The 15677-nt window shown below is 39.5% G+C and overlaps 1 protein-coding gene across 19 annotated transcripts in view; it reads left to right on the top strand.

The window, feature by feature from the left end:
- Nucleotides 1–15677, top strand: part of Ralyl (RALY RNA binding protein like) — a 755733-nt gene that overhangs the window by 593661 nt on the left and 146395 nt on the right. The gene's annotated exons all lie outside the window — the stretch shown is intronic.

Raw genomic sequence — 15677 nt, 5'->3', positions numbered from 1 at the left:
TTGGGTATATGCCTAGGAGTGGTATGGCTGGATCTTGAGGAAGCGCTATTCCTAGTTGTCTAAGAAAGCGCCAGGTTGATTTCCAGAGTGGTTGTACAAGTTTACATTCCCACCAGCAGTGGAGGAGGGTTCCCCTTTCTCCACAACCTCTCCAGCATGTGTTGTCCCTTGAGTTTTTGAAATTGGAAATAGTAAGATCTGGAGAGGATGGGAACACCACAAGAAGAGCAACAGAACCAGAAAATTTGAACACAAGGGTCTTTCCATAGTCTCATACTCCAACCAAGTACTATGCATGGAGATAACCTAGAACCCCTTCACAGATGTAGCCCATGGCAGTTCAGTGTCCAAGTTGGTTCCATAGTAATGGGAAGAGGGACTGCCTCTGACATGAACTGATTGGCTGCTCTTTGATCACCTCCCCCTGAGGGGGGAGCAGCCTTATCAGACCACAGAAGATGACAATGCAGTCACTCGTGATGAGATCTGATAGACTAAGATCAGAAGGAAGAAGAGGGGGCCCTCCCCTATTAGTGGACTTGGAGAGGGGCATGCATGAAGAAGGGGAAGGGAAGGTGGGATTGGGAGGGGAGGAGGAGGGGTTTATGGGGGGATACAAAGTGAATAAAGTGTAATTAATAAAAGTGAAAAAGACTTGAGAACATTTACTTTTTGTTTCTATGTAGACAGCATATAGATTTTATAAACATATATTATAATATTCATGAAATTTTTATATCAGACATGAGAAATGTATTCTGTAATTCTTTTGACTTACTTTTTCTTATAATCTTATTAAACTAGCTAAAAAGGGCAGCTTCATCAAAAATAACAGTAGATATGATAAATATCTTGATATTAGAAAAACATTGTTATTGTTGCTTTTGTAAACATTGCATATATATGATTATATAAATTTTTATGTGAATATTAACAATAATGTATGCGCCACAGGAATTTTAATGTACTCCTAGTTTGCTGGAATTCTTATCAAGATTTTTATAAGATGCAATTAATGGACTCTGTAATTTGTCAGTGTAAGCAATGTTTATATTTGCAAAATAAAGCCACTTGATCAATAAAAAAAATCTTTGTGAAAAAAACAAGCCAGAATTTATATTCACCAAATTTAAAGATTTGTCCAGATTCTGTAAGTGAACACAGAAAGAAGTTGGAGAGAGTGGAACCTAGAGTGAGAGACCCATGTGCCTTTAGGACAGCTAGAGCTGCAGTGGGAGAGGTAATCTATTTGCATCGCCAATTATTTGGGGTCTTCTTCCAGGATGATGGGTGAATAACTCCCTTTGATAATTGGTACTGCTCAATTTAATCAACATAAAATTCGCTGTATTCTAGGCTGTAGAGTTGGCTCAGTGGTAAAGAACAATGGCTGCTCTTCCAGAGGACCTAGGTTCAAGTCCCATCATCATATATGGCAGCTAACAACCATCTGCAACTCTAGTGGCAGAAGATCTGATGCCCAATTCAGGCAGCACATGCACATGATGAACAGATATATCTGCAGACAAAACATCTGTACACATTAAAATAAATACATTAAAAATTTAAGGATCATCATATTCTGAAATTAAGTGCCATTAGGTGATTCTTTTAGAGAACTGTTAGTGGGTAATATAGGAAATCAGAGTAATCTACCAGACCACTTGTCATGAGAAAGAAGACAGCCGCCAAACTAAAAGAAATGCACATAAAAAGTGCTGTTATTTTCAAACACCCTATGAAATATCAGCCACAACTTGATATAAAAGAGTCTTATGTACTTTGCTAAGAGGAGAGGAGAGAGTATTGTTGAATCTGGAGTCTGCAGTGTGAGAGACAGTGGCACACAATTGGAGAATATAGATGAATGCTAATAGAGTTTGGATGCCTGGGAAGGCAAATATCAGGTATTCTCCCATCTTACTGTGTCCTGAAAATATACCTAGTAAATGACCATCATTCATGCATGCCATAACTTAGCATAAATGGTCACCACATGGCTACACAGAATTATATTGACTCTAATATTTTTATGTCCAAATGTAGAATAATGACAGTAGGTACCGTAATTGGACAATGAACAGGACTGAGGACTGAGATCTGAAACTGGATAGCTTTGTGACTGATGGTCTGCTTCCCCAGATGACACTCTCGGTAGATAGAGTTGATCTGTAGGATTTATTATCCATTAGAAAGGAATTAAAGATAGCTGAAAGAGACAGCAGAGAAGCCACTGGCTTGTTTTCCTTTATAGCTCTTTCCTCACAACCTAAGCTCAGAACACTGATGAGAAAAGACCCTATTGAAAACGATTGAGTTTGAAAGCACTTTTCTTTTTAGGAAAAAAATTTTTTTAACAAGAATGTCTGCCCAGCTGTGTGCATCACTTCCACTGTGGAGCAATGAAGTGCATCTTAGGGTCACAGTAGAAAAAGAACAAGCCACCAAACTGCTTTGGTCAAGTGTCTTCCACATTCCCACTGAAGACCCCTGAGGTGTAAGCATAATGTATTTTAAGCCTCCCAAGAGAATCTCACAAGGGCTAATGATATTTCTTGCCAGGAGGTCCTTCTGAAGCCTCACTTCCTTTCTGTCCTCTGGCAGAATTATGAAATAACATTATAAACTGTCTAAGGGATATGAGCCCCGCAGCCTCAGTTTCCAATGAGGAAAAAGTCAGGATTGTGAGTGTTAGAAACCTCACTGAGTTTCTGTGCTGATCCCACAGCCATCTATTAATCTGTCCCTGAGGACAGCAGTGCAGATGGTGGTAACTGCAAATGAAGCTTACCATGAAGCCTGATGGTAGCCCTTAGCTGAAATTTCAATTGGGCATGAAAGCCCTTGAAAATGTTATTACAGGAGAAGAGGGCAAAGCCACCTTTTATTCCAAAGAAATTGAATGCACTGGAGAGATATTCTACCACAGGAGTGAACAAGCTTGGTTCTCTTCAGAATTGTAGGTTAGTTTGGTTACTTAATGTCAATAAACAAGTACAGAAAAATAAACTGAAATATTAAGGCTAGAGGCATGCTTTCTATACTTATCCTTCCCTGTGTTTTTCTAGCTTTAAGAACTGAGGAAAGATATACAATCCCTTTTTAAAAAAATGTTGTTTGTGAAATAGAAATGATAATGTTGACAATTTTGCACACAAAAAGGTTACACATGTAGTGTATCATTATTTTCACATTGGCACATGGTCTGTAAATTTGTTATACTAGGTTATTTGAACACTCCCTTCCTTTTGTAAACCTGAATAAATGTTTGTGTTTTCTGTCAATACAATATAGTTAAACACATATTTAGACATAATTCATTCTCTACTCTTCCTCACTGCAGCAGACACAGGTTAATTACAACACTCTCACATTCTTGGTCCTAAGAATGTTTTAGAGTTCTTGTCAACACATTCTTCCCAGCAGCCATCATCAATTAATCAGAGCTAACAAGAAAATTAGATCTTCTTTTACCTCTCAGCTCTAGAGTATGCCAACTCTACGGAGATGGTTGTTCTTGTTTGCATCTTTCCAGATGATCCTCACAGTCTCATCCAGAACCTTTCTCTGACTCCAGTTCCTCAGTGTTGTTGACAGGACATGACTATGCTAGGGGTAATTCCTGTAATCCATCTCAACACTATGCCTTTTTTTAGGTATCCATGATTAGAGAAATGATGTGGTTGGTATATGAATCAACTCTGAGTGCCTATGCCACGACTTTGTATTTTGTACTTTGGACTCTCATTCAAAGAAAGATACCAACTAACAAGATGAACACCAATGTCTAAGAAGAGATGGTGAAGTCAGTGCTTGTCTTATCTCATGCTATAGATCATGCTATAGATCAAGGAGGCTATTTGTTATTTTCTAAAGAGTCTTTTGTCTTTCCAAAGTTGTTATCTCCTAGCTATTGAAGTTCTAGATGGCTAGTGCAGTATCATGGGACTGTTTTGTTTTGTTTCAATAGAGTAAAGAAAAATTTCAACTTTCAGCATTTCATAACCAGTATCTACAGTTATTCACGATTTCCTTTTGTAGAGACATGAAGACGCTTTTCTTTTTAAAATTATTTTTGACAGTAAAGGAATAATAAGTAGATTGATAGAAGTGTATTGTATTTTAATATGTAAATATACAAGATGAAGAGATTAATAATATTTTTTCAGGTGTTCATCTTTTTATAAGACATCATTATTTGCTCACATGTCATTACTTACAAAGAAAAGCTTGTTTAAAATCAGTTCTTTGAAATGAAGAAGGTTTTCTACGGTCTACACATAGACCACAAATAATTGATTATAATACAGATTATGATACATAGCATAGATTTCAAATATCAAAAGAAGATCCCTTTCATCCTTAGAAATCTTTAACAAATTAAATTATCCCACAATTAACAGTCATCTAATGGATAATTCAAAGACCAGGACACCACTATCTTCCTTATAAGGCTTGCTTGACTGAAGGTCAGCCATGGTGGCATTTGTGTGTGTATGTTCGTTTCTTTCATCTTCATAGAGCATCAAAGAGTAGCAAAGAATATTTAATTGACTTTGGAGTGTCCTGTGATTGTCCAGTTTTACAACATGTACTTATCATCAGTCCACATGTTCTTTAGTTGGTAACTGCATGTGTATATTTCCTGATCAAAACAGGCCTATCAGCTGGATTTACCATTATTTTTATTTTCTGAATGAGACAACTGAGCTACAAAGATAAGCTCTTTCTGTTTCCAAAGCCACACAATCAGAATAAAGTTAGGCAAATGGATTCTCAAACATAAGTCTCTCAGTTTTTCACCAAGTGCATGATAACTGTGCACTAAGGCTTGGGCTCTTGTTGCTAAGGGAATGGATAAGATATTAGTGGAATGGATTCAGATATTAGTGAACTGTATTTTTGCTTGACATTTTAATTGTAAGGTTCTGTAACTATAAAACAGCATTTTTCATATTTATAATATGCATCTTATAGTTCTAAGTCTGTCTATAATGTTACTATAAAAAGAACTTTTTTCATATTTATAGTACTCATTTTATAGTTCTAAGTCTGTCTACAATGTTTTAGTTTCCTAGAAAAGCAATAATGTTTTAAATTGCTTTAAGTTGTGTCTATAAAAGCACAATAAAAGGGTAAGAAATCAAAACACCACCTAGACAATGAGCAGCCTGGTCATTGTGGCTGATGCACAAACCACAGCACAGAAACAATAAAACTCTAAGGACAAAGAGTTATACTGGATATAGATTGTGAATGAAGTCATTTATTTTAAGGACTTTGGCTCTTATTTTACGACTAAAGAACAATATTTGTAGCTGGCAAAGCAGTGAAAGGTTACTGGCAAATCTTTCCTGCAAGTCTCTGATAAATAATATGTTAGACATGATGTTGCATGCTTGTAATCCCTGTATTTAGGAAGCAGGGGAATGATGATTTCAAGGCCACCCCATAGGAAAAAAATAACCTCTTGTCTCAGAAAACTAAAAAAAAATAAAGGCATTATTATAGATATTTGAAATATACTGAGCTCACATTTTTAAATTAAAGTTTTTTTATATTAATTACAGTTTATTTAATTTGTATCTCCGCCATAGCCCCCTCCATCATTCCCTCACAATCCCATCCTCCCTCCTTCATCTCCTCCCTGATTCTTTCTAAGTCCACTGATAGAGAAGGGTCCCCTTCCCTTTCTATCTGACCCTAGCTTAAGAAGTCTCACCAGGACTGGCTGCAATGTCCTCCTCTGTGGCCTAGCAAGGCTGTTCCTCCCTGGTGTGTGGGGGGGGCGGGGGCATGTCAAAGAGCCAGCCACTGAGTTCATGTCATAGACAGTCCCTGTTTCCCTTACTAGGGTACCCACTTGGAAAGTGAGCTGCCATGGACTACTTCTGAGCAGGGATTCTAGGTTATGTCCATGCATCGTCCTTGGGAGTACAGTCTTAGGAAGAAACTTTGCAATCACACTAGTACTTGTTAATAAATATGATTAAGGATGGTAGGCTGCTGTGATTATAGAAAACAAACCATTATGACCTGTAATAAGACTTGCAAAATGTGCTCATAGTGCTCCAATGGAAGAAGTGACACAAGAAGGCAGCTTTACTGGTAGATGTGGTTATTCTGAAGAATAGAGAAGGATGAAAGTCTTTGAGGATGCTTTTCTAAAGTTCATATGAGAAATGAGGATTACTTTAAGAGTGAATATTGAGGCAAGAGATCTAAGAACATAATGAAAAAGTCTTTTGGCAGCAGAACTAATGAACTAATTTATGAAGATTTCCTGGAAGTGAGTACTACTGGATAGGTACTTCTGAGAATAAATCCAATATTTTTAGTTTATTGGCTTGAGTGGTGGAGTGTTCAGATTAGAAAATAAACAAGGAAGAGTAGAAAAAGGGGACACCATGAATTTCAGCTGGAACCTCTTAACTAGAGGCTCTTAGCAAATATTTGATGGACTATCTTGGCCATGTGTCAGAAGCAAACAATATAAAGGACACAAATCTCAGAATCTGTAAAGTTACAAGGTAGCATGTGAGATCAATTGTGATCTATCAACAGAGCAAAAGAGCGTAAGTTGAGAAGATGCAACAGTGACATAGTGTTGTGTCAACAAGGCAAACCATGAAGTAGAGGGCTACCAGGCAACATACCACACAGGACTGCAGGTGGAAACGTTAGAGGGAGAACCCATGAATTCAAACTCTCAATCACTTACTCATTGAGTGACCTTGAGGGAAGACACACGTTTATAGACTTTTAGTCTTGTTTGTTCAAATGAATAGTAATTCATACCTCAACAAATATTAGAATCTTTAAATAAGTCAGTTCTTGTGAAGCATTTTTTGTTTTAAATTTTTATTAATTACACTTAATTCACTTTGTATCCCCGCTCTAGTTCCTTCCCTTCTCCCCTCCCAATCCTTCCTTTCCTCCCCTTTCTCCATGCATGCCCCTCCTCAAGACCACTGAAAGGGGAGGTCTTCTTTTCCTTCCTTCTGTTCCTAGTCTATTAGGTCTCATAAGGACGGGCTGCATTGTCTTCCTCTGTGGCCTGGTAAGGCTGCTTTCCACACAGGGGGAGGTGATCAAAGAGCAGGCCAATCAGTTCCTGTCAGAGACAGTCCCTGTTCCCATTACTATGGAACCCATTTGGACACTGAACTGCCATGGGCTACATCTGTGCAAGGGATCTAGGTTATCTCCATGCATGGTACTTGTTTGGAGTATCAGTCTCAGGAAAAAACCCTGTGTTCAGATTTTTTAGTTCTGTTGCTCTCCTTGTGGAGCTCCTGTCCTCTCCAGGTCTTTCTATCTCTCCTTTCTTTTATAAGTTACCCTGTACTCTGCCTAAAGGTTGGAGATAAGTCTCAGCATCTGCTTTGATAGTCTGCAGGGCAGAGCCTTTCAGAGACCCACCATGGTAGGCTCCTGACTTGTTCTCTGTTTTCTAATTCATCTGATGCCCATCCTCTTTCCCTTCCTGGATGGGGACTGAGCATTTTAGCCAGAGTCCTCCCTCTTGATTAGTTTATTTAGGTGTACATATTTTAGTAGGTTTATCCTATATTATATATCTATATGAGTGAGTATATACTGTGTGTGTCTTTCCGCTTCTGGTATAGCTCACTCAGGATGATCTTTTTCAGTTCCTACCATTTACCTGCAAATTTCATGATTTCCTTGTTTTTTATAGCTGAGTAATATTCCATTGTGTAGCTGTACCACAATTTCTATATCCATTCCTCTGTTAAAGGACATCTGGGTTGTTTCCAGATTTTGGATATTACAAATAAAGCTAGTACAAATATGGTTGAACAAATGTCCTTATTGTGTACTTGAGCCTCTTTTGTATATAACCTAGGAATGGTATAGCTGGATCTTGACAAAGCGCTTTTCCTAGTTGTCTGAGAAAGCACCAGATTGATTTCCAGAGTGGTTGTACAAGTTTACATTCCCACCAGCAGTGAAAGAGGGTTCCACTTTCTCCACAACCTCTCCAGCATGTGTTGTCACTTGAGTTTTTTTTTTTTTTTTTTTTCAATGCAGTTTATTCAGGAACCTTGAACAATCCTCGGACCCTGGGGAAAGCCAGCCCACAGCTTAAATAGCCTCTGGGTAGCCAACCCAGGCGTGCCACGTGGGCAATGCAGATAGGTCCACATACATGGAAGCAAGCCAGATCCTCAGCCTTAGCCAAATGTGGAATTGTTCCTGACAGAGAGCACTCACCATCGGGAAGGTGGAAGGCAGAAACCAGCTCCATCTTTAAGGCACAGCATTCCGCAGCTCTCTACAGTTCCCCCTTTTTGTTTTAGACGCATCAGGCAAGAGTAGAGGTCTGATCTCTGATATTAGAAATAAATTGGGACTTTGTACCGATGTTCATTTAGGTGTCATCCACCCAAAGAGCATCAGATCCGTCCAATACCTTTTTCTCAGAGGCGGGACCTGGGATATCAACCCGCATGCAATCAGACATGTTCTTCTCTGGGTCCAAAGCGGCTGACCCTGAGTGCAGTGCTTAGCCTGGCATCCTGAGTGTAACATTTTAGCTTTTTATGGTATCCAACCATGCTTGGGGCGAATGTCCTGCTTCAATGGCTGTAAAGGCCTGAATGATCATGGCTGCATCACACTGTTGTGAGACTCTAATCTTGCATATATACCACAGGCAAACCAAGGACACCAACACCAGAAGGCCTGCTAACGCTCCCATGCCCACCCATTCCTTCAGATGATTCATGGCTGCAGCAATCCATGTTGATAATCCTGTGGCTAGTCCTGCGTCCACTCTGGTAGAATTTACTCTGACAATGGCCACTCTCAGCTGCTCCATCGTAGTATCGAATTCTCCAGTCCAATTACCTAAAATATAGCTCGACAATTGTTTAGACAGATTTGCAGCACAGGAAAAATTCTCATGTTATATGCTAGTGACTCAAAGTCCAGCATATTTTCATTGACAGCCAAGTTGAGCGATTTGCCATAGGGTATCAATTTGCTTCTGCACGAGGTCAATCCTCTGATTGAACACCATCAAGCTTCCTTTTAGTTGAGCATTAATTCCTTTATGTACAACTAAGGCATGAGCTACATTGGCTAAATATCTTAGCCATTCTGATGGGTGTAAGGTGAAATCTCAGGGTCATTTTGATTTGCATTTCCCTGATGGCTAAGACATTGAGCATTTCTTTAAGTGTTTCTCTGCCATTCGATATTCCTCTATCGAGAAATCTCTGTTTAGCTCTGTTCCCTATTTTTTAAATTGATTACTTCATTTGTTGCTGTCTAACTTGTTTAGTTTTTTTATATATTCTGGATATTATACCTCTGTCAAATATAGGGTTGGTGAAGATCCTTTCCCAGTCTGCTGGAATTTTGGGTAGGTATTGTTTGAATTTGTTTTTGTCATTGAATATCTTGCTTTCTCCATCTATGATGACTGAGAGCTTTGCTAGATACATTAGCCTGGGCTGGCATCCGTATTCTCTTAGGTTCAGCATTGTATCCTTCCTGGCCCTTCTTTCCTTCGTAGGCTCTGTTGAGAAGTCAGGTGTGATTCTAATGGGTTTGTCATTATATGTTACTTGGCCTTTTTCCCTTGCAGCTTTTAGTATTTTTCCTTTGTTTTGAATACTTACTGTTTTGATTATTATGTGACAGGAGGATTTTCTTTTCTGGTCTAATTTATTAGGTGTTCTGTAGGACTCTTGTATTCTCATAGGCCTCTCCTTTAAGTTGGGAAAATTTTCTTCTATGATTTTGTTGAAGATATTTTCTGGGCCTTGGAGGAGGGAATCTTCTTTTTCCTGTATTCCTATTATTCTTAGGTTTTGTCTTTTCATATTGTGTTGAATTTCTTGGATGGTCTGTGTCAGGAATTTTTTGTATTTAACATTTTCTTTGACGGATACATCTATTTCTTCCATTGTATGTTCTACACCTGAGATTCTTTCTTCTATCTCTTGTAGTCTGTTGGTTATGCTTACCTCTGTAGTTCCTGTTTTCTTCCCTAAATTCTTCCTCTCCATGATTTCCTCCATTTGTGTTTTCTTTATTTTTTCCAATTCTATCTTCAGATTTTGAGTTGTTTTATTTCCTTCAACTGTCTGAGTATATTTTCCTGTTTTTCTTTTAGTTCCTTCAACTGTTTGTTTGAACATTCCTCTGTTTCTTTCATTTCTTTCAGTGATTTAATTATTTCCTCTCTGAAGGCCATGAACTATTTGCCTGCATCTTCCCACATTTCTTCATGGATGGCCATAATCTGTTTGTCTTTAAGTTCCTCCATTTCTTTATGGATGTTCATAAACTGTTTGATTTTATCTTCCTCTAATTCTTTATGTATTTTATTTGTTTCCTATATTATCCTCTACATCAGCATAGATGTAAGGTCTTCTTGAATTTCAATTATGCTGGGGTTTCCAGGGTTGCTTGCCCCTCGATGACTGGGTTCTGGAGATGCCATATTGTTGGTTGAGCTTTTATGCTGACCTCTACCCATTGGGTTATTTTAGGTGTTGGCTGTTAGTTTCTGGTGCTTCCTGAATCCTGGGGTAGGAAGAATCCCCTTGGCAGGCAGATGACTTTTCCTGAAGTAGACCTCCTCTGCCTTTTGGGTATGGTCACTGAAAGGCCAGTGTTTCTCAGGAATTGTCATTGCTCACTTCAGGCGTATAGACCTGAGTGGTAGCTGTGGTCTTTGTTAGTCAGGAGGTCTCTCCTCTCACCTCTAGAAGTCCTGGAGACAGCTGCCCTGCTGCTGGGTTTCTCATTCTGAATTTAGTGAGCTGCTGCTGTTGTTACACTGTTTTCCAGGCATAGCCCTCTTGAAGAACATGCTGATTCTCTAGCTGTGAGGTTTTCTCCCAACAGGGAAGCTCAGTCTCTGTGCCCTGGGGCCCAGAGTTATGTCTGGGAAGTGGAGTGAAGTGCACAGCAAGCTCTTGGTCATAGGCTGAGTGCTCTGCTCTAGGCCAGCGGGCGGAAGGCCCCACTCTGGGCCGGAGACTGTGCTCCCAAATGTGGGCTGGTAGCTGTGATCCTGGCTCTGGGCTGACAGTTGAGTGTCCCCTTCTGGGCCGGAGGCTCTGCACTCCTCTCTGGGCCGGCAACTAAGGGCTCTGCTCTGGGTCGGAGGTTGTGTGTCCCGGTCTGGGATGGTGGCTGGGGGCATCACTCTGGGTGGGAGGCTGTGCGCTCAGATCTGTGCCAGCGGCTGTGCAATCACCGGTCCCTAGGACCTTTTTCCAAGCATTGACTGGGTGACCTGAGGTCGGTTCCGATTGATTTCCACACCGCAGGATTTCCTCTCACCTGGCAATCACAAATGCTGGTGTTTTAGGTCCCAGAGTTCAGTCTCTTGATCGCTGTGCCAACACTGCTGTCCTGCTCCTCAGACACAGTGTCCTCCCGGCGCTGCCATCTTGGATCAGATTATGAAGCATTTGATGACTCTTACCCACTTTTTTTCTAATGGCTATGTTGTATTTATTTTATTTTTCTGTTAAATTCTAATGGGTCCTTAATAATGTATTATTAAATTCACTACCTACTTCTTATGAAAACTAAATCTCAGGAAAGATAAAAATCAATCCCCTTCTCCACAAAACAATTACTTTATAAAAACCTCATAGTCAGGTTCTCTCTGGACATATCACAGTGTATACCTGTTTCTAAACCCTAAATTGAGAAACATTTTTTTTTTCTGAAAGGATGTTTTTTCATGTTTTTTTTTCTTTTGTATTGTTTCTTTAGATTTCGGGACTATAACAAGCTTGTTATACAGTCTGGTAGTTTGTGTTCAGTGCCAGCAATCTGTCTTTAGCATAGACCTGTACACAGCATCCAGTGAGTGAATCCAGCTATGACAGGAACTGTAATAGCTGCTCCAAGCCCTCAGTCTCCTATTGTTCACAATAGCACCTTTGAACTGGTATGTCTCATGTAATTGGGAACCATAAACATGGATGGTATTTCTTACATCTCAAAGCTCGAGACTTAAATGAAACATGATAACCCATAACTGAGTGTATGGTAACAAAGCAGAGAATCATTCAACATGAACTGCTGTGACACCTAAGGACAGTAAGGTAACATCCCTGAATGTCTCAAAGTAACAGCTGAATATCTGAAATATCCCCAACCCTCCCCAAAAAAGGAAATTTAATCAGTAATAACAATTTCAAACATGTTCTGAACTTTGTGTTTAGATAATTGCTAGTACATGAACAGTGGTAGCCTTGCTTTTATTTGGGTTATCTAAGACATTCTTAAGGAATGCAGTTCAATGAAGTTCTTAAGCAGATGCTATAGAAGCTGAGGCATTTCACCTCACAAAATCAGTTCTCATGCTTACATTGAAGCCTAAAAACATTGGGTTAAAATTATTGGCTAATATTGGAGAAGTAATCCAATTAGTACCCATATGTTTTCTGCTTCTCCGTGTTATTAAATGGAAACACAGGCCTAATTAAGGAAAAGTGTTCTGTGTCATGATTAATCTTCACAATAACTTCTATGTCTGTTGGCTTATCAATATCACAAATGTATACAAAAAATAAACAAATAAAAGGAGTTCATTAGTTTACCTAAAGGTATAAACATGGACACATAAAATTCCCAAAGGAAAAGACTACATAAATACACATCTCTAAACTCTTAACCTCAACTATTGTGTTCTTTTAAATTATTATTATTATTCATTACAATTTATTCACTTTACATCACAGCTGTAGCCACCTCCCTCATCTCCTCCCAGTTTCACCCTCCATCCCTCTTCCACCTCTATGACTAGCCCACTGATAGGGCAGGTCCTCCTTCTCTACTATCTGACCCCACCAATCAGGTCTTATCAAAACTGTCTGGATCCTCTTTCTCTGTGACCTAGTAAGGTCACCTCGACAGGGGGAGGTGATCAAAGAGCCAGCCACAGAGTTCACATCAGAAACTTCCCCTGCTCCCCTTACTAGAGAACTCCCATGGAGACTGAGATGCCCATGAGCTAGATCTGAGCAGGGCATCTAGGTTCTCTCCATGCACAGTTCTTGGTTGATTCTTCAATCTCTGTAGTACTCTCTGGACCCAGATATTTTAGTTCTGTTGGTCTCCTTGTGGAGCTCCTGTCATCTCCAGGTCTTTCTGTCTCCCCCTTCTTTCTCTGCATTCTGCCCAAAGTTTGGCTACGAGTCTCAGCATCTTCTACAATACCCTCATGGTAGAATCCTGTATTCTCCTACTTTCGATGTTTATCCTGTTATCCTTCTGAATGGGGATTAAGCCTCTTCCCTAAGGCCCTTGTTTACCTGCTTCTCTTTCTTGGTGGTTGTTTGTGGCTCTTGCTTTTTACCTATTCCTCTGTGCTGTGATATCATGGTCTGTGTCAGGAGTTCATTCAGGCTCTGTCCACAACACCCTGAGATTTATTTCTGGCAGGTCATTTTTTGATGCATGCTAAATGATATGGAAGCAAACAATTGACACAATCTGTCTAATTTTGACGCAGTCATTTCTTTTCTTTACCTATCAGAATATATAAAAATGACTGCCATTCAGTAAATGGTATATAATTAAGTTTGTGTTGTTTACTTATAATCACTTATATATTACATATTTGTAGGGGTAAGGAATACAGTTCATCCACTGAAATGCTTATCCTGTACATGTGAGAACTGAGTTCAGTTCCTGCTACCAACACAAACACAGTCAGACATGGTAGCACACTGAGATGGCAGTGCCGAGTAAGGAAGAGCACAGTGGTTCTGCAGTTTGCTGGCTTGCAGCATAGTGTCCTCACTGACTTCTCTGTCAATGATCTGATGTCTCAAAAAACTGAAATGTCAGGCTCCTGAGGAATGACATCAGTGGTTCTCGTTTGGCTTCCATATATTTAAACATGAAATGCCTTTATTTAGTTAAAACATTTTACTCTTGACCTCATTTAGCCAAAAATTGTGTAAGAAATTTCTAACAAAAATACATATCTGCCTCAAATGTCCTTTAGTGTTAATTAAAATATATCTAAAAACTGACCTTTTTTAAATGTGTGGAGTTGTCATATGACATAAGAAAATTATCTGAAAATGGTTCTGTGTTGTTTCTTTTTAATTTATATTATTATTATTATTTATTCATTTTGTATTTCAGTTGTAGCCCCCTCCTACATCTCCTGGTCCCATCCTCTCTCCTTCTTCCTCCCATCCCTCTTCCCTAGTCCACTGATACGTGAAGTCCTCCTTCCCTACTGTCTGACCCTAGTCTATCAGGCCCTATCAGAACTGCCTGGACCCTCTTTCTCTGTGGGTTGGCTAGGTGGCCCCACCATGAAGAAGTGATCAAGGAGCAGGCAATTCCGTTCATGTCAGAAACTGTCTCTTCTCCTGTTACTCGGGAACCCATATGGAGACTGAGAAGTCTATGGGCTACATCTGAGCAGGCGTTCCTTTCTACGTATGGTCTTCGGTCAGTACATCAATATCTGCAGTGCCCCCATGCCCTGTTTACATTATTTTGTTTTATTTTATTTTAATTTTTGGTTTTGTTGGTCTCCTTGTGTGGCTCCTGTCCCCTGTAGGTCCTTTTATATCCCTGTTCTTCCATAATACTCTGTGTGCTCTGTCCAAAGTTTGGCTGTGAGTCTCTACATCTGCTTCGGTCCCTTGCTGGTTGGTGTCTTTTAGGGGACATCTGTGGTTACTGACTGCAGTTCTGTTCCCCCTCTTCTACTGTTTCCAGTGTCTATCCTGTTTTCCTTTCTGAATGAGAATTAAGCATTTTCCCTAGGATTCTCCTTGTTTAGCTTCATGTCTGTAGATTTTAGTATGTTTATATTCTATTATATGTTTAATATTCACTTATAAGTAAGTTTATAACATGCATGTCTCTCTGCTTCTGGGATACCTCAACACAGGATGATCTTTTCTAGTTCTCACCATTTGCCTGGAAATTTCATGATTTCCTTGTTTTTAATTGCTGAGTAGTATTCCATTGTGTAAATGTACCACAATTTCTGTATCCATTCCTCAACCGAGGGACATCTAGGTTGTTTCCAGCTTCTGGTCACTATGAGTAAAACTGCTATGAACTTAGTTGTCAAATGGTTGAGCATCTCTCAGATATATGCCCAGGACAATGATAGCTGGATTTTGAGGCAGCACTAATCCCAGTTGTCTGAGAAAGCACAGATTGATTTCCAACGTGATTGTTCAAGTTTACATTCCCACCAGCAATGGAAGAGGGTTCCTCTTTCTCGACATCCTCTCCAGCATGTGTTGTCATTTGAGTTTTGATCTTAGCCACTCTGATAGGTGTGAGATGGAATCTCAGAGTCATTTTGATTTGTATTTCTCTGATGACTAAGGACATTGAGCATTTCTTTAAGTGTTTCTCTACCATTTGCTATTCCTCTGTTGAGAATTCTGTTTAACTCTGTACCCCATTTTTTAGTTGTTTTATTTGGTTTGTTGGTGTTTTATTTCTTGAGTTCTTTATATGTGTCTCATATTAATTAGCCCTCTATCAAATGTAGGGTTGGTGATGATCTTTTCCCAGTCTGTAGGCTGCCATTTTGTTCTGATGATAGTATCCTTTGCTTTACAGAAGCTTTTCCCATTTATTGATTGTTGATCTTAGAGCCTGTGCTATTGGTATTCTGTTCAGAAAGTAGTCTCCTG

This window comes from Meriones unguiculatus, chromosome 6, assembly GCF_030254825.1.
Source record: "Meriones unguiculatus strain TT.TT164.6M chromosome 6, Bangor_MerUng_6.1, whole genome shotgun sequence".
NCBI classification, from domain to species: Eukaryota; Metazoa; Chordata; class Mammalia; order Rodentia; family Muridae; genus Meriones; species Meriones unguiculatus.
The sequence above is the reverse complement of the archived record's forward strand: the minus strand, read 5'-3'. Positions and strand labels throughout refer to the sequence as shown.